This window comes from Coturnix japonica, chromosome 1 (assembly GCF_001577835.2).
Source record: "Coturnix japonica isolate 7356 chromosome 1, Coturnix japonica 2.1, whole genome shotgun sequence".
Taxonomy (NCBI): domain Eukaryota; kingdom Metazoa; phylum Chordata; class Aves; order Galliformes; family Phasianidae; genus Coturnix; species Coturnix japonica.
Window position 1 is genome coordinate 139,521,527 of NC_029516.1, and position 21,411 is coordinate 139,542,937.

The 21,411-nt window shown below is 43.6% G+C and overlaps 1 protein-coding gene and 3 long non-coding RNA genes across 7 annotated transcripts in view; 3 read left to right on the forward strand and 1 right to left on the reverse strand.

Annotated features, from left to right (window-relative positions):
- Positions 1-2,167: 2,167 nt before the first annotated feature.
- LOC107308059 lies at positions 2,168-6,592 on the forward strand. Its single transcript, XR_001552618.2, has 3 exons — positions 2,168-4,340; positions 4,805-4,920; positions 5,666-6,592. It is a non-coding gene; the product is annotated as an uncharacterized LOC107308059 (long non-coding RNA).
- A 2,581-nt stretch (positions 6,593-9,173) lies between these two features.
- Positions 9,174-18,378, forward strand: LOC107308062. Its single transcript, XR_001552622.1, has 2 exons — positions 9,174-9,220; positions 16,636-18,378. It is a non-coding gene; the product is annotated as an uncharacterized LOC107308062 (long non-coding RNA).
- On the reverse strand, positions 9,930-21,394 carry LOC107308061. The gene is made up of 2 exons (XR_001552621.2): positions 21,081-21,394; positions 9,930-14,142 (listed from the first exon to the last, which is right to left on the reverse strand). It is a non-coding gene; the product is annotated as an uncharacterized LOC107308061 (long non-coding RNA).
- Positions 20,648-21,411, forward strand: part of KLF12 (Kruppel like factor 12) — a 261,902-nt gene continuing 261,138 nt past the window's right edge. For 2 of the 4 annotated variants that reach the window (XR_001552620.2, XM_015851644.2), the window contains exon 1: positions 20,650-20,874. The gene's annotated coding sequence lies outside the window, so the exon portion shown is untranslated. Of the gene's footprint in view, positions 20,875-21,411 lie in introns of all 4 variants that reach the window. The other 2 variants (XM_015851638.2, XM_015851641.2) reach the window with 2 other exon arrangements.

The window sequence follows — 21,411 nt, forward strand, 5'->3', positions numbered from 1 at the left end:
CTGAACTTCTCAAGGTCAGTTTGCCCTTAGGCTTCTGAAGTGTTCACCGCAACCAAAACACTGATACTGTAAATAAACAACTCTTGATTTGCTACACACAGAGTACAGGTATGTTCTTGCATTACAGCTCCCAGCTCCCCTCAGAAGCAGGTATTTCATTTCTAATACTCTGGCTACTGCCCTCCCACCCTCTGTTTGCACTCACTTATGTGTAGTGCAAATGGCAGCGTTGACTCACACTGTCATTACAAAGCCACCCAGCCTCTTGGTAGCAAGGACTGGTCCACAGCCTGCTTGAAGCCAGTAGCCATTATGTGGATGAAGTGCTCCTGTTCCTCTGTGTTAATATTCCTATCTCTGAAGTGATGGTCTACCTTGTAGCTGGAAGGCCTGTTAAAAAGGACGTTAAATGTTAAAATCAGGGGGAGTTTTTAAAAGCAATCATAGATCATAACAACAGGGAGAAAAAAAGAGAGAAATATATTTTTAGGGTTGGTTGTTTTTATGTTTTGTTTTGTTTTGTTTTGTTTGTTTGTTTCTTTACTGAAACTCTAATCTCTGTTCTGGATCTGTCTACTCATTTACCCTCTGGTAACTCTGTCAGCTCCCCCTTTCTCAACAGTTCCCTCATGGAAAAACCGGGCAGGAAGAGGTCATTGAAAACATTCTTGGGGATTGAGGCTACCAGGGCTTGCACAATTACGCAAGCAGATCCTTTTGAAAACAACTTTTAAGAAGGAAATGGGGAGCTTACAGTGAACAAATGAGAACAGTGCTTATTGTAATTGCGTGCCTAGCACTGACTTTTCAGCCTGATAATATAATTGTGGCTGCCCTAAGGTGTAGGACAGTGCAGTAAGGTGGAAAAAAAAAAAAGTAAGTAGATGTCATTTTGGTCATCATTTTAACCTTTAATCTGTAATTTAAACTCCTAAAAGGAACAATACAAAACAAAACAAAACAACCCACAACCCATTAATCCTTAATTTGAAATTAACTCATTTCTTTAAAACGTGTGTTTAATAGTAAAGAAAATGCACTGTGTGAGCGTAAGTGGCAAAGCGCACCCTTCCACTTGTAGTGTACTTACATAAGTCCTTTTCCTGTGAACACTCCAGGCTCTTTCATTTTTTTCACATGGGCTTCTTTCAAGGGTTTTGAAATGGTGAGCTTAGATCACAAAGCTGAGCTAGGTAAACACAGTTATGGATTCTGAGTAATCTTTCATTGCCAATCAAAGTAATGACTTTCTTTTGCTTGCCCTCTTTCTTTCTCTCTCTCACTTTGATTTATACCCTGGAGTTTTGCTCAGTGATTTTTCAGAAGCTCCAGAGAAGTTAAAATAAACATGTTTAGCGTTGAATAGATTCATCTTCTCTCCATATTTTCCCTCAGGTCTTTTGCCACGTTCATAGAGCTGCCTTACAGAATCTCTGCCTCTGTGTGACAGCCCCCGCCGCTGCCGTCTACAGCCAGAGACATCCTTTAGGAGGAAGTGGGAGTTTCTCCTATGCAGGAGTGGCAGCACTGTGCTCTTAAAATTGCTTGCCGTCCGGGTTAGGAAACATGTCCTATGTAGGTCACTGGTCAAATCGTCACATCTGTATGCACAGACACTGAGACCGAAAGCCTGATGTGGCAGTGGGAGGCTGTGCAGGGGCAGGGTCCAGGTGCAAGGTCAGGGTCCAAGTTTGGGAAATACTTCCATTATTGACTCAGTGTGTTACAGATATGTTCTGCACGTTCAGAGGGAAAGGATAGGACACGGAGAACTTTTGGCTCTCCTCCTCTCCTCCTCTCTCCACTCTGTTTTTAGTTTTGGAGTTTCCACCTGTTCAACACAAGTGCACAAAAGCTGACTGAAAATAATTACACATGCTGAATCTTACACTATTCAAATGTACACACAGAAGGGCTGAGTTTTTTGTAAGAATTATCTCATGTTTTCAAGTGATGCAGCAAGTACAGCCTACCGTAGTGTAATAAACAGACTTAAAGCAGAGGAGCTACTTACCATTAGTAAGGGCATCATTTTAAGGTAAAGGCTTAAAATTATTACATTTCTTTTTAAATGCTGCTGTCTTTGCTGGATTATATTACAGAAATCCAAGGCTGGTGTTTAACAGGCACAGGGTGCAAGCCACAAGAGTGCAGCCATCATTGCACTGTGTTTATCCAGTTCCCTGTAGATTGATTTTAATGTGTGTTTATTTTTATGCTGCTGCCTCTGTGGAAAGCAGGAGCTGGAAAAAAAAAATAAAACCCTCTGGCACAGCTGTACAGCTGTCCCTAACCAATACTGTAAGGACATTCAATAGTACTACCAAATACATTTCTAATACTCAGTAGCTGCCGCACATTTATTCTGTGCATGCCTCTCCTCCTTTTGCTCAGCTTGGTTTCTGGTTCCTTTGCTATTGTCGCTCTTGATCATTAACAGACCAGTGGCATATTGCACTCACAGCTGGCATGGTGCTTTCCTGTCTATATGCCTTCATGTAAGAAAGGCACTGAATCGATGCCTTGCCAGTGTGCCTAAAGGTTGAAGGAATAACTAAAAAACTGCTGACACGTGCTTGTTTTCTCAAAATAAACCTTGTGCCCGTGACGTTATAAGCTCCAACTGCCCAGGGGATTTCTTCCTCCGGCTGTGTGGAAGTTGACAGTGAAAAGAAACCTTCTGACATGGAAATCCTTTCCTTTCTCCAGGTTGTTTTCCTACTAACCAAGATCACTGCCAGAGCTACAGTGCAGCAAGGGGAGCCAGGCCTCCCACCCAGCCCTGTGCCAGTGGAGGCCTCACGGCCAGGCCCACCCTGGTTCCCTGCAGAGAGCCCTATTTCCAGTCCCATCTCCAGCCCTGCAGGCCCTAGGGTGGGGCTGGGGCAGCTGCTGTGTGGTAGGCCTTGATGCTCTGGAAGACTTACGATTCCATGAACACCAACATGCAGCTCAGGGCACCTTGGTGCTACATGATTGGAACAGGGATGCGGCATGAGCTGCAGGAAAATGGTGTCTCAGGCCAAAGAGCTCCTGAGGCTTTGTATGGAACACTTGTGCTTTCACTTGAACTCTTGCCTACAGGGTTTGAGGTGGAAGCTTCTGTGCCTTCTGGTGCTTTTCCCATAGGGTCTGACATAAAGAACTGAAAATCAGGTGGAATACCCAGGGCTTCTAACTTGCTTTGCAAAAACAGAGTGTAATGTGCTGAAATGGGAGTGTCAGACTTTGGCTTTCTTAAATTTCCTGCCTATTGTTGATTTATATCAGATCTTTAAAGCTATTTAAACACAGTGTGTTGTTTGCATTTCCTCAGTAAAAATGAGTGAAAAGGATGACATGTTTCATTGAAGTTTTATACGTGCATTATTGTCAGAAAGACCCAAGGGGTTCTTCTGGTGTCAGCACATCCATAGGGCACTTGTTACTAACATGCATAATACACATCAGGTAGACCTTGTGGCTCTGAGACGTTTGTCACTCTGTCTTCCTTTAAACACATGCCTATAATACTTTGTGTATGACACAGACAAAAACATACGCATCTGTGGTGTGTATGTGTATATTACAGATAGACACCACTCCATGAAACTCTCTAGTCTCTCTTATAAAACACACAGAATTTATGCCATATGTGGAAAATTTCTGTACCAAATTAGATGTTAAAAGTTTTATGCATACTCAGTTGATTTTTCAATCACGCTACCAGGAGCTTTTAAGAAAAAGAGATGTTTCAAAGCTATCAAAAGGAACTGTTTGCTATATGATTACTGCCAGTGCTTACTTTCAATTAAAACTATCCTGACAAAAAGCAAGAATAAAAAGTATATGAAAATAAGTACCTTGAGAGCCATTCTGTTACGCTAATTCTTGCAACTCTTTGTTCCTAAGAGCGCCAGAGGCCAGTTACAATTCTGGGAGCAGTTCACAAGGATATCCCTTTTTACCAATTCACACTTGGTCTACACTAATGGTCTTTTTCTTTCTTTTCCTTTTCAAAGTGGCGATAAAAGCACTGAGCTCTGTGGCTGAGTTCAAAGCTTTGCATCAGTGGCTGGAGACAGCAGAAGGCAGGCTGCAGCCTGCAGCCACAGGGAGTCGTGCCTTGGAGATGGGGACACCACTCATACCACATCGTTGTGGCCAGTGGGCAGTCAGCAGCTCAGCCTGGCCGCATGGTCTCCAACACTGTGAGGGCAAACCGCAGCAAGCATCTGGACAAGCAGAAAATATAACACAGCAAGGCTTCTTTTGACCTCTTTCTCACTCACGTGCAAAGCTGCTTTTACTAGAGAAGTCCCAGGGATGAAGCTTCTTTGGCAGTATTCTCTGAATTCCTTGTGAGTATGTTCTTCTGAAGAGTGCAGACTTTGAGCTCAGTGCCTCGTATGTGTAGAATAAAAATGTCCTGATGGAATTACCAGCCACTGAAACATGGAATGTACAGGGCCAGACCTATACCACTGATGCTTTGAATGGCATCCTCTCTGTGTAAGGCTTTCGGTGAAGACTGTACGTTCTGGGAGAGGTTCCAATTTAAGAAGTATGGCAACCAGATTTCTAAACCTAAGCTGTGCCTTTACCACTTGCTGGTACTTCTATCAAATCAACAAGCCTGCACAAGGCCGTGTTTCTTAAAGTCAAGCCTTGTGCAACAACAACTTAAAAGTCCAGAAAGGATATAGCACCTAAAATGTGGGGAAAAGAACCTATATTTTCAGAACACTATACATATATATATCTTTTTTTTTTTCTTCGTAATATAAAATATATTTTCTCACAAAGTAATTTTACTTTTTTTCAGGATATACAACTGAAGTGCTGAGAATACTGTAATAGTCATTCATCACAGCACAAAAGAAGCAAAGGCCAAGTCGTTACAGAACGCATCCAGCAGCTGCACTGATACTGTTTTGACAGGTACAACAAAAATATTTCTCACTGAAAGACAGCACCGTAGACTGACTAATATCAGGGGTGCAAAATCAGGGGAAAAAAAAAGAAAGCATAATTTGATTTATAAAGAATAGAGCTTTCTTGTTTTAAAACGTGCAGATACACCGGGGTGGGGAGCTAGAAAGTTCTGTGCTGTTATGAATGAGGGAGATTAATCCCAAGTAATATATCATAACCTAAATGTCAAAAACGTTGTGTGGGTTAAACTGATAAGTTGTTAACGTTAAACAACCAGAGAAGAATATCAGTCAAAAACTGTTCCAAGTGAAGATTTGATAGGTAGTTTCTGAGAAAGAAAAAAAAAAAAAAAAAAAGAATGCTTATTTCTGAAATGGGCCTTGGAGACATTCAGATATTATTTAATGGGAAGCGAGCTTTTCCTGGAACAGGCCACTGTGCAGGAGAGTGACTGAATAGCATGAAAGGCTCCAACTGCAGAATCACAAGGCGGTATCTATCACTCCAACCTTTTCATTTCCCAGCCAGACATATGGCTGAACCTTGTAATTTAAATGCAGATGATCTGTCCCAGCAGGAGTGCCTGAACACCCTGGAACCAGGGTCATGTTTCAGTAGGGGTGTCAGGAATGGTTTCACGTTGCATAATTTGAAAGTATTTTGTTCTCTACCAAATTGAAATATTTTTCATATTTTAGAAGATGAGCTTTTTACTCCTTTAAGAGGAAAAACATTTATTTTTTATTTCCAGTACTGCCTGAAAGCTGGTTTGTATCCTATTTACAAAGTAGGAATGAATCTCCCCATTTACAGTACCAGGATGGCTGAAGTTCAGAGTGTTTGGCACCGCAGCCTGGATGGAACTGCAGTGTACATCACACAGTGGTGAGCTTTATGTCTAGGGCCTGCTGATGCAGACATGTCATTTAGTCATGTAAATGTAGGGATTTCATTAAAAAGCAAAGTAAATAGGTTTGTGCGTATAGGTACATAGGTCTTAGCACATGCAATTACTTGCCAGACTTTTGAGCAGAAGGCAGTAAGAGCAACATACGCACGTATCAAAATTATCCTGGGACCTGGACAAAATGCAAAAGCCTGAATCGCAGGGATCCATGCTGCCCACTCTCCAGCACTGTCCAATCCGCTAAACACTTGCTCTTAGAAACGTCTTAGACTGCCATCAAATCCCTCAAAGCAAAGTTTTGAGTAGGTTCAAATACAGCCCAAGCTGAGGAAATGCCACACATTTCTCACCTAAAATCTGTCATGCTCTGGACTAACCAGACAAGATGTCTGGCTTCTTCTGAAATCCCCAGCAGCACATAGCCTAGTGTAGTCTGAGTTCAGCTTTCAGGATCTCTGGTGATAGCCATCTCGCCTTGGAAATGGGGCACTTCTTGAACTGAGAGGGTTTTAGTCTACAGCTCCTAGACACCAAAAGAATGTTTATGTTGCTGTGCAAGGGACATTCAGAGAAGAGGTGAGCTTTGCTGCTGCTAAAGCTAAGACACTTTGTAGGTGGTGCATAAAAAGCCACATAGAGAAGAGGAAAGCATGAAAGATAAATTTATATTTGAATATATTTTTAAAATATTATAAGAAATTGTGTTGACAGTAGGAGGAGATGATTGTCCTCCTGTGCTCAGCTCTGGTGAGGCTGCACTTTGAGCACTGTGTGCAGTTTTGAGCCCCTCACTACAGAAAAGACAGTGAGGTCCTGGAATGTGTCCAGAGAAGGGCAACGAAACTGTGAGGGATCTGGAGCAGAGGACTTATGGGGAGTGGCTGAAGAAGCTGGGATTGTTCACTCTGGAGAAGAGGAGGCTCAGGGGAGACCTCATTGCACTCTACAACTTCTTGAAGGGAGGTTGTGATGAGGTGGGGGTTGGTCTCTTCCACTGTGTAACAGTGATAGGACTGCAGAGAATGGCCTCAGGGTGCACCAGGGGAGGTTCAGCTTGGATATTCAGGAAATTCTTCTTCAAAACAGTGGTCAGGCACTGGAATGGGCTGTCCAGGGAGGTGGTGGAGTCACCGACCCTGGAAGTATTCAAGGAACATTTAGATGTTGTACTAAGAGACATGGTTTAGTGGGGAAATATTGGTGGTAGGTGGACAGTTGGACTGGATGATCTTATAGGCCTTTCCCAACTTTGGTGATTCTATGATGATTCTATGATTCTAAGAAAAAGCCCTTAGCAGCTGCAATAGGGGAACAGAAGAAGGAAATGAGACAGTGTGGACTTGGGGCAGTGGTTGCTCTCAAGGAAGGTAGGGATGCTACAGATAGCACAAAATGTTCTAAAAAGGATCTCATTTGGAAAGACATGGGCATCCCAAAGTCCCAGTAAAGGGTACTGCCTGACAGGTGCTTGATCTCAGATCACTTCTATGCCAGTAACTGACAGTGCACAGCATATGATTAGCAATGTAACTAAGAATTAATGAGGTCTCTAGCACCACTTTAGCAAACATCACCAGGGGTTAGACTACATCAGGTCTAGAGCGGATGGAAAAAATGAATGTGTCAACACGGCAATGATGAGGAAGCCCAACCATTGGGGCTCTTCTCTCAAGTGAAGGAGAAATGTCCTAAAAAGGCTACTTTTAGAGCATGAAGTGAAGTGCAAATTACAGTGTGGGACCCAGTGGAAGAGACAGCAGGACACAGCAGCGACAGAACAGGATTTAATTGCAGAGAAAGCCACACTGCACAACTGATCTTCATAATCTTGGTGTTATTAAATGGTGGGCAGAGGGAATATAAGCACATCCTGGGCATACCTTGATGAATTACCATTATGGTGTACGCCCAAACAATGGAACTTCTGTCCTAACTTGTGTGTATTGAAATGAATCAAATGGAACACATCCCAGCATAAGAAAAATTCAAGCTACAGTACATTTATGTGCAAAAGATGTGTGAAAATATATCTCTCAGGCAAGTTGTTACCACATTTATTATATAGAATAGTATGTATAGCGCTGTGGAGGGCCTTTGCATAGTCAGAGAATTTACATCCCTCAAAGACACACAGAAGAGAAATTAGAAGCCCATAAAAACTTCTTTGAAGAGCTTGTTGCAGTGTTTGTTCTTCCTAAAAGTTCTTCCTAAAAAACCTACATGCAGGCTCAGTGAGCAAAACTGCAGATGGAAGCGAGAAAGGGGGAAAAGGACGATATAGTCATTTTGGGAGTGTTCCCACTGAATCTCCAATAGTGTCTTTAGCAAAATACATTCAATAGATTAGGAATCGAGGAGTGTTTCCACATTTTTGGATGTTCATCAGTTATTGGTAGATGAGAGAATGGTTTGACATTTGACAACCTTCTTTTACAAGCAAAATCTTAAAATCTCTGTGTTTTGGAGAGAGATCTTCACACGCTCATTCTCCAGTCCCCTGGCTTTCAGGCATGTTGCTGCATATTTTGGTTAAAAACCCCAACCAAGAAAATCATCCCTTTCTTTGCCTTCAGGCCTTTGAAAACCTAATGTAATGAATTCTTCCTTTTGCCTCTCACCTAAATAAACAGTGCTCTTTCTTTCTTTTTTTTTTTTTAAATTAAAAACAAACAATCAAACAAACAAACAAAAAAGCCCTAACAAACTAATGCCATCAACAACATTAACAAATGTCCTGTCTGTGAGCACAATTAGTAAGAAAACAGCCTTAGTGGTTTTTAGCCTGCAGACACCCTGTGGAACTCCACAGCCATAGATTCTAATTAAGGGATTGACTTTTCAAGAAAGATTAAAATAACTAAATGCATTTAGCTTTGCTAAACAATGGTGGGGAAGGAATAAGAGAATCTTCAGCAACAATAAGAAGATTGTAAACACCAACAATGGACAAGGGCTGTTTAAAGTAAGAAAAAAGCACTTGATCAGGCACCGAGAGTAATAAGGAATAATAGATGCACAAGATAGAATATGTTCAGTGTCGATTATTGGTATTCTTATTACAGCACAGCTTTTTTACAAATGCAGTGATGCTACTTGTCGAGGAAAGATTTATTTATGACTGAGGAGAATGGAAGGGCTCTAATTACCCTATTAGCACTGCCAAATGTAACATCTACTCTTGTGTTACCATTTGTACGACTCTACATCTACTTTATCATAAAAGTGTTTGAAGTTCTTCAACTGTTTGCTTTTTAGACATCTTTTACAGAAACGCTAATTAGAAATAACATCTAGAGAGCTGCAAACCTTCAAAGGAATGGAGGTGGAACTACCACCTTCCCTACGAGTGAGTAGGCCATACAGGATGATGTGCCTGCTGTTTTGATGCTGCATCTAGGGGTAAGAAGTGTTCTGTTTCTAAACAGAACTAAAGTGGATCCTTGGCTCCAGCAATGGGATTTTCTGTTTCAAGCAAAGCTGGAGAAAACTCTGCTCAAAATAATCTGCAACCCCAATGCATTGATTTCTCCTAGTTACTTCAGAGACAGCTACATTTTGAGGTTAGAATACTTGACTGGCTCCAAAGCCTCAGGGAAAACGTAGATTTAATTCATATTTAAAAGGCCAAGGTCAGCACTATCAAATATTTCTAGGTTATCAGAAGTCTGGCTGCAGTAAATTCAATTACTAAAAATTGTCATTAAAAACACTGTAAAGCAATCTATCACATTTTCTAGGTCTTGATAGTGGAACTGTATGCTGTCATTGTTGAAAGAAGTATAGTTTTTGAATTAGCCTGGATTGTATCCATTAAAGCTCTCGTGTAAATAGATGTACATTTCCACTGATGTCTTAGGAACTGGAGATAAATGTGGTGCCAATGTACAGATCCATGTGTCAAGACTCAGAGTTAAATCCAGCAAAGATTTCTCCTTTGGTCACCTAGGGACAGTTTCCGATGGACTCTCAGAATGTTTCTTTTCAAACAGCAATGCATCACTTTTGCCTTTACTAGCAATAGATGTCCCACTCTTCTCCCCTGCATGAGGGCTCACCAAGTGAGCATCTTCCCTCTGTTCCGCAATGCACACATAGCTGGGAATGTGCATGATTTCATGACATTTTAATGTGTAGATTTTATCAACCTTTGCCAGCAGTTATTCAAACAGAAGGATATCCGGGGATACTTTTTTATTCTATTCCGGAGCGTGTGTGCAAGTGTAGCAATACAGCATCTATCATGCAATTGTGATGGTCATGTTTCCAAATGGCCTATTGCACAACAAAAGGTCAGCAAGTAACCACTTAGACATACAGAATGACAGACTTCTTTTCTACCTGACATGCAATCTTCTCAGAAAACGAAGACAGAAATTACTAAGTACATTTGAAAAACATGGAGTGAGAGGTGTGTGTACAAAGCCAATTAAGGAAAGAATTGCTTTTTGCTGCTTTTTTCCTGGTGCACTCTTTTGGAAATTTACCTCCATATACTAATTAACCTCTGGGTGACTTTATGTAAATTAGATGGCATGTTTTGCAGTGTTGCTGCGGTAGTGTAAATGTCTTAAATTTATATGAAGTGCTTTGAAGGTAGCCAACAAAGTTTGTTTTTAGTGTATCACACTACAAGATAATAAAATAACCAGGCTTTCTTGGAATGAGAGGTAGATGAGAAGAAGAAAAGATGAGAAGTGATGTGAAAGGTATTGGGAAGATACACAGAATTCTTAGGCCACGTCTCCAGCTTGCTAAACATGGCCAGGACAACCAGCTCAATGTAGATGTTCAAATTGCCATTATTTCAGGACCTGACATTGTGCGCTGAAACAGATATTAAGGATGTTGACTGAAGGTCTAGAACCCTTGGTGATCTTAAGAGAAGTAATTTCAGTAACCTCAATCAGAGAGCACCACTTAGGGAATTGGGCAATTGATTTCCCTTATGCAATACTGTTCCCTTATGTGTACCGTGCAATTAGTTTTCTTGGGGGTCTGGCGCATTGGGACAACCATTTTTATTTTTATTTTTTTGTGGGAATTTATATGGATTTGCTTTTATGTCACGAAGAGTGCAGAATTAGCCTTGGGAACCTATTGCTGCCCACAAATATACAAATTATTGGGAGGGACCAAATCAGTGTAGAGAGAGCCGAAGTTTACAATGAAGCAAAATGTAGTTCTGAATGCCATCTAAAGTGAATGGTGCAACAAAGAAGTCTGGTGATGCCAATTAGATCCATACATCTATTTTAGGATGAAATGTGCAAGACCCTAAAGAGGAGTGTCTTTCCCTATTAGAAAGAGGGAAGAATGGTTGGTCCTGATGTAAATACCTGCAGTATGCATTTAGTCTGAAATATCCCGGTCCCTCAAGCGTGTCTAATATAGGGAGGGAACTGTGTGGGGAGATGAGAGAATTAGGGTATATATCAAGTAAGTGCCTGCTGTCTGTTATTATTTATAACACGTATTAAAGTATTATACATTAACACATGCTTATTACACGCTATACTGCATGTCACACATTTATTGTTGGGGCAGTTTCGCATTGTTTGGAAAAAATGTGAACTGCCCCTGGGAATGATGGCTAAGGTGCTCAACTTGGGGAGAGGGTACGGGCCCATGAATCCCAGTCCTATAACATTTGCTTGCAGCCCACACTTAGGCAGTTTAAGTCTATAGATGAAGGAAATGCTACTTTATATCTGTTTTCTGTCATTCTTCTTGGTTAGTTCAAGAGACCTCCTGCTCAGTACTCTGGCTGTTGTGAATCTGAGGTACCTAATTCTCCCCGTGATATACAAGAATTGCTACTTCACACTGTATGTTAGGAATTCAGTAGTAGGAACCTATGAGTTATGTGTGGGGAAGCTCAGTGTTTGCATGTAGTTTGTAGATGTAAAGCCACATGTCTGTAAGTTAAGCACAGTAGCAGCTAGCTTGTAGGCTTGCAGATTCTGCTGGATTTTAGCCTATGAAATGCTGAAGCATTTGGAGCAGTGCCAAATAACTGTCTTGTTCACCACCTATATCGAAGAGTGAATATTTAGGGTGAGAGATCTACTTCATGACAGTCTGAGGGGAAAAAGAAAAAGAAGCATTTCAGAGAAATATTAAAGGAAAAATCATATAATCAGTTCTATCAAAATAGCGTTATGCGAAGTTGAATAATGCTGTTACATGCAGGGACGCGTTCTTAGTCTGACAGAGAGGCAGGCATGGTTAAAGACATAAGGATGATGAAGGTAATAGTTGGATCCTTCCTCCTCACAGCATCCTGACCATCAAAGTCTCCCCAGTTACACTACTAGGAGAGCAACCTGCTAAATTTCTTCCTTTCACTTACTTCTTCCTTGGTCAACTGGTTCTTGAGTGAAGTGGGAATACGTACAATTCTGGAAGATGGTGCAGAAATTTATGAGACAGAGCCTTCCTTTGCTGCTTTCTGCCTCTTTTTGGATCAGAAGGAATACCGAGTCTGCAACACCTTCAACACACAAGGGTCTCTGGCTTGGCAACGCACTTTCAAACCTCCTCCCACTGGAACCCACATTTCTTCACAACATCTTGGTGGCATGGGCAGGATCCCATCCTGGCTTTGGCACTTGGATGGTGTGACAAAGAAGGAGTGGAAGTGTGTGGTGCTGGGGCTGTAAGGTGTGCTGCAATCAGCCCCATTTTGCTGAGGGTGAGCATAATTTTGCATTGTTATAAAAGACAGACAAAAGACATTGGCAGAGGAGAGGCATTGCTAATATGCTTTAAAAAAAATAGAAAAAGAAAAAGAAAGGAGAGAGCGTTCAAAAGGAAATGCAGCAGATTAAGCAAAAGGACGAAGCTGCCTTTTCTCTCTACCCCAAGCTGGCCTCATGCTCCGGTGTGTTTCCATGGAGGCTGTTGCTGTCACTGCATGGCTCATGCTGGAGTGTCACATTGGATGGGAGCCAGCTCAACAAGAAAAATAAAGTGAGTTTTTAAGAGGTAATGTGGTAAATGTTCTTCTCAGTCTGGCTACCAATATGTGCTGTCTAGCCTGAGGCGCGCAGCACATATGGGTGAAGCTACTGAGGTTTGGTACTTTTAACTTCTCAAGTTGCTTTTTACCAAACCAAAGGATACACATTAGATGCATTGACAGGGGGGAAAAATAGGTAAGGAAAGGCAAGGCCAAGCGGTTTGATCTCAACAGACTGTCAATGGCAATTTCTGAATTCTTGCGCTGGGGCTTAGAGGCTTTTCCACATACCGGGGGATTTTCCCCGCTGATGAAGCGCAGGCAGGGAGGGCAGCTGCTTGCAGCAAAACACTGGGCAGCACAGCAGCCTGGCCACGCCGCTGATGCCCAGGCAGGTGACGGTGTCCTAGGCAGCAGCAGATGCTGCCATTTGGGCCACCTGCTTCAGGCAGCTGCACTGGCACCCCTGCCCTCCTGCTCTCTCAGCAGCAGCCTGGCTCCAGTTCTTCCTTTCCTTCCTGGAAATTCAATTTTACCTCCACTGCTGAGAATCTGGCCAGCCCGTTTGGGGGCTGTGTTAGAAAGGGCAACCTCTGAAACAAAGTACAGTTGATGTCTGCTTGGGGAAATCTGCTCTTCCCTCACTTGGGGTCTTTCAAGGCACTTCAGCAGTCACTTCACGCTGTGCCCCTGGGCTTCTGGGATAGCATCACAACCTCCTTCTCTTTTTCCCATCTGTCAGCTCAGTCATGACAATGGGGCAGGCTGGAGTTTCTTTCAGCTCATTCGATTTCTATGGTTAGCATTTGCCAAGTGCTCAACCGTTTGTAAAAATCATGTCATCAGTTGTCATTAGGAAGAGAATTGATAACTGGTATTTTCTGAGCCTTGCAGTCAGTCAAAGGAATTCATTCTCTTCATTTAAAAAAACCCACAAAAGCGACACAAACAAGCCCAAACGTTAAGTAAGCAATTGCCACAACACAATGATTGGGTTTTTTAGCTGTGAGATTGATACCCAGTGGCACAACTATGTCTAATAATCTGTGAAATACCCTTTTTAAAAATTACAACGCATTCCCCCAAAGAAATGTACTCCTTTGAAATGTGATGTGTGCAAGTGAGTCCAGATGAAGCCTCTTACGCAACTGTTAATCCAGAAAGCACCATGGTGTGTTCATTATGCCCAGGTAAAACAGTGGGAACTTCAAGCCCAAGTCACGAAGTAAGAGAAGTGCTGAAAAGAAATGTTTTCTCTGTGTCCCGATTCCATTCTGATTCCAAATCTCTTGTACTCTCGAGGCAGAGCAAATCGAATCAGAATCCAAGAGAGGCTGGTACTGGAACAGCCCAGCTGTGAGGCCTAGAAATCAAAACAAAAGTTATCAATGTGAATGTCTTAGTTCTACAGGAAAGTGTCTGTAACACAGGGTGGAAGATGGGAAAGGAGACAAAAAGAGAAATGCTGTCTGAGGAAAGAAAAAGCATGTAAGTGCTTATTTGCTCAGGGATTTGTCTTGTAATTTATTTAATACCTCCATGGAGAACAAAGAACTTTGCTGAATTAAAAACAACTGGAAACAAACCACAGAACTTCCTGAAAATATTTGCTATACCTTACACCTGACAAGAAAAGCATAAAAGATCGTTAAGATAATACGAGCAAAGAAGACATCCCAGGTGTTTTAGCTGCTTACAAAGTACAGAATCAAAGAGTTTGGAGCCATAACTACCCAGCTGAATGTGCTCTATTGCCAACCTGTCTACAGAACCCTTCTCATTACCGTGAACAAAACCCAAGTGCTTTTGCAGCACTTCTTCCTACTTTGAAACTGCCCTTCTGCATCTCCCTGCACAGGACTTCCTCTACAGCTCCTGAAGCCTATGCACAGGGAACAAATCACAAATGAGCACTTTTGCAGAGAAACAGTGGAGTGCAACATAAGCACGAGCCACAGAGAACACATCACAGAGTGAGCTACGAGGAAAGATGGTTGCGTGACAAGTTTCTGTCTTACCAAAAGAGATGAAGTCACTCCAGTGTTGATATAAGAACTCACCTCTCTGCTTAAGAGATCTCTCATTTTTTGTTGTCTCCTGAACAACCAAATAGCGCATAATTCAATATACTGAACTGAGACAGTGGAATCAAATATGAAGCTTAAAATGATGTGAGAAGTTTTCTCAGAGTGATCTGAAGTCCATAAATTCAGCTGACATAGTTTTGAAAGGAAAATTCAGAGCTGCTCATTCCATCCCTAGGCTTTGAACTGACGTGCTCCCTACAGCCAGAAAGTTCTTTGCTCCATTTGTTTTCCTTACAGAAATATTAACACCAGAAAGCTGCAAATGCCAGAATTTTCTTTCACAGAATCTGTTCATTGATGACTTCTTTCTCCCTATTAACTTTTGCCAGTGTTAGATTACACTAAATAAGAAGCTGTCCCTCCTGCCATTCTGGAGTTATTCTCTTCAATAAGATCACAACCCTTCAATGGCTCTTGCTGAAAGAAAGCAACTTAAAAAAAAGTGCACGATCACATCCAAGGTGATATAAAGGGCACACAGCTTTCAGATCAAGGGAGCGGAGCACTAACACTATGCAGCTCCACTTTCCTAGAATATGTATCTTGGCAACATTGCTAATCTAAATCTTGCAAATTGAATATTTTGATCTCTGTCCCTGGAGAAAAACATACTCTTATTATATTAGATTATAATTTTCTTCTGTTACGCACTGATGCCAAACTGTTCTCTGCTATACCCTTCATTATATAAGAGAGGCTATGTTGTGTACACTAAGGTTGCCATTTATGCCTTGACCCAGGTGTTCAGGCTTACTCAGGAGAGTGGGCTGAAGAAAACACCTTCCTAATTGTCAGTCTAAGAATGAACAACTGGCTGGTACAAAGTACAGGAGAACACTGACATCTACATTACGAAGCTCTGATTTTCATACCTGAGGAATACCACTGTTGATGTTTTCAGTGAGCCCTGTGAAATGTGGTCACATTGTCACTTGTATGCCTGTGTTTCAGCTAGGCCACTTTGGTTAGTGGCCACGTAGAAGCTGATTAAAATACCCCAGCGCTTGGCAGCACAGTGCTATACATATCGGCATGCTTTATAACTAGATTGAAAGAAACAGAAGCTGATGTCCTCACTCCAAAAAGTTTGCAATCTAAGTCTTTATCGTGGCTCTTAGAAAAAGGGGCAAGCACAATTTATTCACATTAAGCCTAACACCAATGTAGGTGTGCAAAGAACAGAGGAAGTACCTGGCAGCTGATCACAGGCTGGATTGCGAGACAGGAGCCATATCAGAAAGGCTGTATCTGCTGATGTGGTCAGTTCCTTGGCAAAAAACATTCACGTGCCTTTATTCAAAAGGGAAGGCTTGTGAAAGGAATTAGCAACACAATCCCTCAGCTGCAGGTATTTGAATTGATTATCTGTCAACCCAAAGGTTCCCCCAAGTTCAGCAAATGAACACAATCTGTCTTCTAAAATATATCATGTAATTTGTTACCGCTTTTTTTTTCTTTTTTTTTTCTTTTTTTTTCCTAGCTACGCATCACAAATAAAAAAACACTTAGTTTTTGGTTTGGGTAATAAGGTTGAGTTCTTCTTCTTTTAACTTTACTTGATATTTGAATAAGAAAATTAGATACCAGCTGAAATGGAAGAAGCAATAGGAAACTTAAGAATGTATGCATTTTTATAACTGGTGTTAATTTAAATGACAAAGCAGTTCAAACCTCAGCACATTACTGATTTATTTCAGGTGTATCTTTATTTATTTCAGGCTTGCATTGTTAAAATATGCTATTGATTTTCTGTTTTCTTTTGTTCTGAGGTTCCAGTGTGCTCTCTGCTGGTGATGCCATTCCCCATTTCCCCACCTTGGAAAACAACTGATTCATTTTTATTACTGAACCAAAACAAAACAACAACAATAGCAAAAAAAAAAGACAAAGGTAAAAGTATAAGTTGCTAAACTGTTTTCAAGAATATTATTTGCTTGACTTTTTGCTGGATTAGAATCTAAGATGAAATGCAAATAGGACAACGGCTACTGGGGAAAAATAATGAAGAAATCTGTATCCATGGAGGACAGACATAGGAGGGGTGAGAGGTTGAGGGACAGGACATAGAGATTTTATAAGACTTTGCTTTTGATTAGATTTAGAAAGCTCCGTTAAAGGTAAAAAATCTACAGGAAGATTGAAAATAACCATTCGAGGTTGTAAGAGTGAATAACAGCAAGTGTGTAGTACTGGTTTGCAACATGGTAGACCAGGAAAAGGATACTGGAAAAACCTCTCACATACACAACTATCGGGTCCACGATCACCAAAACTGTTCCACTGTCTGATTTGTTCTCTTGGCTTCTGAAATCACGTGTTTCTGTTTTTAGAATTGATTATAGCAAGACATCTAAAAAAGAAAAGATGTTGTTGTTTCCAAATCTATGATTCTTGTTACGGGAAGAAAAAAAAAAAAAAAAGGCATCCGAAGAAATCCCATTGATGAACAGAAAATTAAAATTCTTCTGAGAAGAAAAAGACAAAGAAGGGAAATGAGAAATTTGTAGAAATACTGAAAGCCTTCAAAGCACTTCTGTGTTAAACATTTAAGCCAGAACACTTCCAAATAGATGGCGCGTGCTCAGCTTTGGTAAGCTGCACAAGACTTGAAACAGAGGGTTCAGGTATGTGGAGCGAGCCAAGATGGTGATTTAGTAGGACAGCTTTTCCATAAAAGTATGTGATTGAGAACTACATTTCTCTATAAATCTGTGTTATATATCAAATACTAATGTGTAATATCCCTGTTTCTATATCAATCTATTGATATATAATCACGTAACACATTTCTCCTGTGATTGTAGCTACACACTTTAGCTCTAGGTACTGGCCGCAAATTCATGCATATGGGTAATAGCAGGCAGCAGACCATGTAAACAGCCAGCATAGCACACAGTGAAGCTCACAGAGAACACCTTTCTATCACCAGCCCCTCTTCTAGATGATTTCCTTAGAGATATTAGATAAACGAATAAAATATTTCTTAAGTGTGATAAAATATATATTGACGTTTTTAAATATTTTATCTGGGATTGAATGGAAATGAGCTCCGTCTGCCTCTGAGGGCACAGCGACGTGTGCAACGCGATGTTTCCCTGCTACGCGCCTTATCACACCGTCTACATGCAATCTTCTTCCTGCTACCGCTATTCATTTTTCATGTGCCAAGTATTCATTAATCCTTTAACCTCTGTAGGTAAAACCTAGTTTTTCTCTGCAGAACACTCAAGGCTGGGAAATCATTGCTCCCCATTCCAAGAGCTAATACTTGCGTTTTTATTGATAAATCTGAATAAAACCTATAAATCTGCCCAGGTAACATTTCCAGTAGAGTTCTGTAGTAGCCTACTTCCTGCAGGATTGCATGTTTTATCTTTTAAAACATGGTGCTACAGTGTTAACTTTTGACTCGGGTTAAATCTTCTGAAAACGAAGGAATCACATTCCTGATCTCTGGTGAGTTTTTGGAGCTGGCAGTATGTGTGAAGTAACAATAAATCTGCTGTTTGGGTCATTAGACTGTATTTTAACTGTGCGCTCCCTCTTCTCCAAAGGAAAAGATTACACCAGAGACAAAATAATAGCAAATCACACCTAATCTCCTTTATGGCTTGCAGAGACGCATTTATATACAGCGCGAGGTGGATTTCTGTTTCTGTCTGTTTTAGCGTTTCTTATTTGCTATTCTGACTTTTTTAACCTTGTGGAAGCAGAGATAATGCACACGGATGGAGAGCAAAGGGCTTGCTTTACCCACAACGCTCATGCCCAGAGGAGGCCGAGTGCCATTCATGGTAAGGGCAGAACACATCAAGGAGTACGTGGCTATATTTCAGGTTAAAGGAACAGATGCTGGTTCTGGTTCCTCAGGCTTGCTGTGTAAATACCGGGTAGAACATTCGTTTGTATGTACTGAAAGTCACAGCATTCAGCAGTAGTTATTTACCTGGGCCTGGCCTGGCTGTCTGTGTAAATACGCACACCCTATGGGCTGTTATGAACATGGTTGCGTGTCAGGCCAGCCTCACAGCCAGAGAGTGACTCCTGTTGTGCTTTACTCACCAACTGATTGCTATGAAGGCCTGAGAGGTTACGGACTGGGATTTAAATGTGAGGATAGGCACTGAGGCCTTACTGCAAACATTCTGTTTTCTACACTCTCTGACTGGAGAGCAAGCCAGGGACCAACACAGCAGCAGAACCTGAGGAGGTTTCCTGGCCTCCTTATGCCAAAGGCCTCCTGAGCATCACCAAGGGGCACACCAGCAGCCAGGGCTGGTCACAGCCTTTGGGCACACTGCACACGGGCCCTGTTGTTTCTCCCTCAGGCTCTTGTTGCTTGAGGGAGAAGGCGGGGAACAGCCATTTCAGCTCTGCACTCAGCAAAGGCCATTGGGCTGGCTGCAGGGCTTGGGCACCATGTACATGTAGGCCAGATGCTTCCACCAAAATGTCTCACTGTATAAACATGGATGAGGGCCACTCCAAAAGTAACGCCTCCCATTTCATTATGTTGGCCCACAACGTCAGAGGCGAATGTTGGTGGTTTGGGGGTAGAGGTTGAACCTTCTCGACAATATTCCATTACACATTGTTGCTGTGTGACAGATGGCAGCAAAAGGGCAGTCTGACAGAACGGCATCTGATATGGGAGTGCAGGTGAAGTAAAAGTACGTCACAGAATTCCACCATGTGGAAAAAATGGCACCCACTGATATTCACTGATGCTTACTGAACACTGATGGAGACCAAACAGTGGATGTGAGCACTGTGAGGCAGTGGGTGGTGTGGGTCAGCAGTCCCAACAGTGACAGTGACCTCCGCTTGTGAAGAGCACAGACTCTTCTTCATCACTGGTGAATATGCACAGGTAATGGTTGTTACCATTGAAAGATAGTGCTTCATAACTGAGAATGTGCTCTACCTAAGAGTTTTGTGTTCTTTAAATTGGTTGAATTTCCATGGAAATAAATAGGAGGCATTACTTTCGGAGCGACCTGCACCTTAGCATGCATACTCTGAAGACGAAACAGGCATTTACTTCTCAAAGTTTAGACACCAAATCTCAGGATTCACGTTTTTGTTTCCGAAGTGCTTTAAAGTAACGCTTTCGGAGCAGCCATGCTATAACGACTCTCACTAATTTCAGGATGTCGGACTGCCTCTATTTGTGCTGCCACGAGAGCCCCAGCTCGGTACCCGCAGTCCCTCCGTGTGAAACCCTTCCCATAAAGGAAGTTCTCGGTTTGCAGAAGCGTGACCCTGCCCCTACGCACCCACCTCCCTACAGAAAGAAAAACAACAACAAGAAAGCGCCAAACAAATCGCCAAGCAGCCCTCACGGAGTTCTCGAAACCTGCAGCGTGTTATTTAAGTAAAAAATTACAACGGGAGGTCGGCACAGCTCGCCGCCCACCCCTGCCAGGTGACCGCCCGCACCCCCACCCAAGGACGGGGCCCCCGCCCACCGTTCCCTCCTCGGGTCCGCCCCGGCCCGGCGGCCACACTGCAGGAGGCGGGGAAGGGCCACCGCCCGGGCTCCCCGCGTCCCCTCCCTCCCCCACCGCCTCGCGGGGCTCCTTCCCCGGGCATCCCCTCGGCGCTCCCCTCCTCACGACGCCCGCCGAGCCGTGCGCGCCCCCAACCCGGGCCCCGCCGGCGGCCCCTCCCCCGGGCCGGGCGTTCCCGTCTCCACCCCGGGGGCGGGCGGCGCACCGAGCCCCGGGGCGGCTGCGGGGCGGAGGCGCGGCCCCTCCCTCTCCTCCCTCCTCCCTCCCCGCCCGGCGGCCGGTGGGGGCGCTCGGCGTGCCAGCGAGGAGACCGGCGCCCGCCGAGGCGAGAGGGGACCGGCGCGGCGCCTTTGTCTGAGCGGAGCGGCTCGGCTCGGCTGCCCCGCGCGGGGCTACGGCCGCGGCGCTGCGCGGTGTTGTGGCGCGGGCGCGGCTGAGGCGGCGCCGGGAGCCTCCACCCCCCGGCCCACCCTGCCCGCGGCTCATCATGTGACGCGGGTAAGTCGGCGGCGAGCGCCGCTCTTCCCCGGGGTGCCCCCATTCATTTCCTGGGGACGGCGGCGAGCTGCGGGCGGGCGGGGGGCGCTGCCCGGGCGGAGGGGGCCGGGTCGGGCCGGGCGGCGCGGGGACACCGCGCCGGGGGGGAGGAAGCGGCGCTCCGGCTCTGCGGCTCCGCTCAGGTCTGTGCCCGTTCCGTTTCTTACCGGAATAAACGTAACGTCGGCGTTATTTTGGTTTTCGGCTGTCCCGGTCAGATCTCATCACCGAGATGAAGTGAAATAATTAAGAAAAAAAAGAAAGGAAAAAAAAAAAAAAGCGAAACGACCCGACAAAAAGCAGGAGGGAGTGATGGGGCCGGGGCTGCGGCCGGGCCGGGGGTCCGCGCGCCCGAACTTTCCCCAACTTTCCCGCTGAGGCCGCTGCGGGCTTTGGCCGAGGGGCAGCGCGGGGCCGTTCGTGCCGCCCCTCCCCGCCCGTTGACCTCCGCCCGGGGCGGCCGCGGGGTCCGGGCGCTGCCCCCGCCCGGCCGGGGAG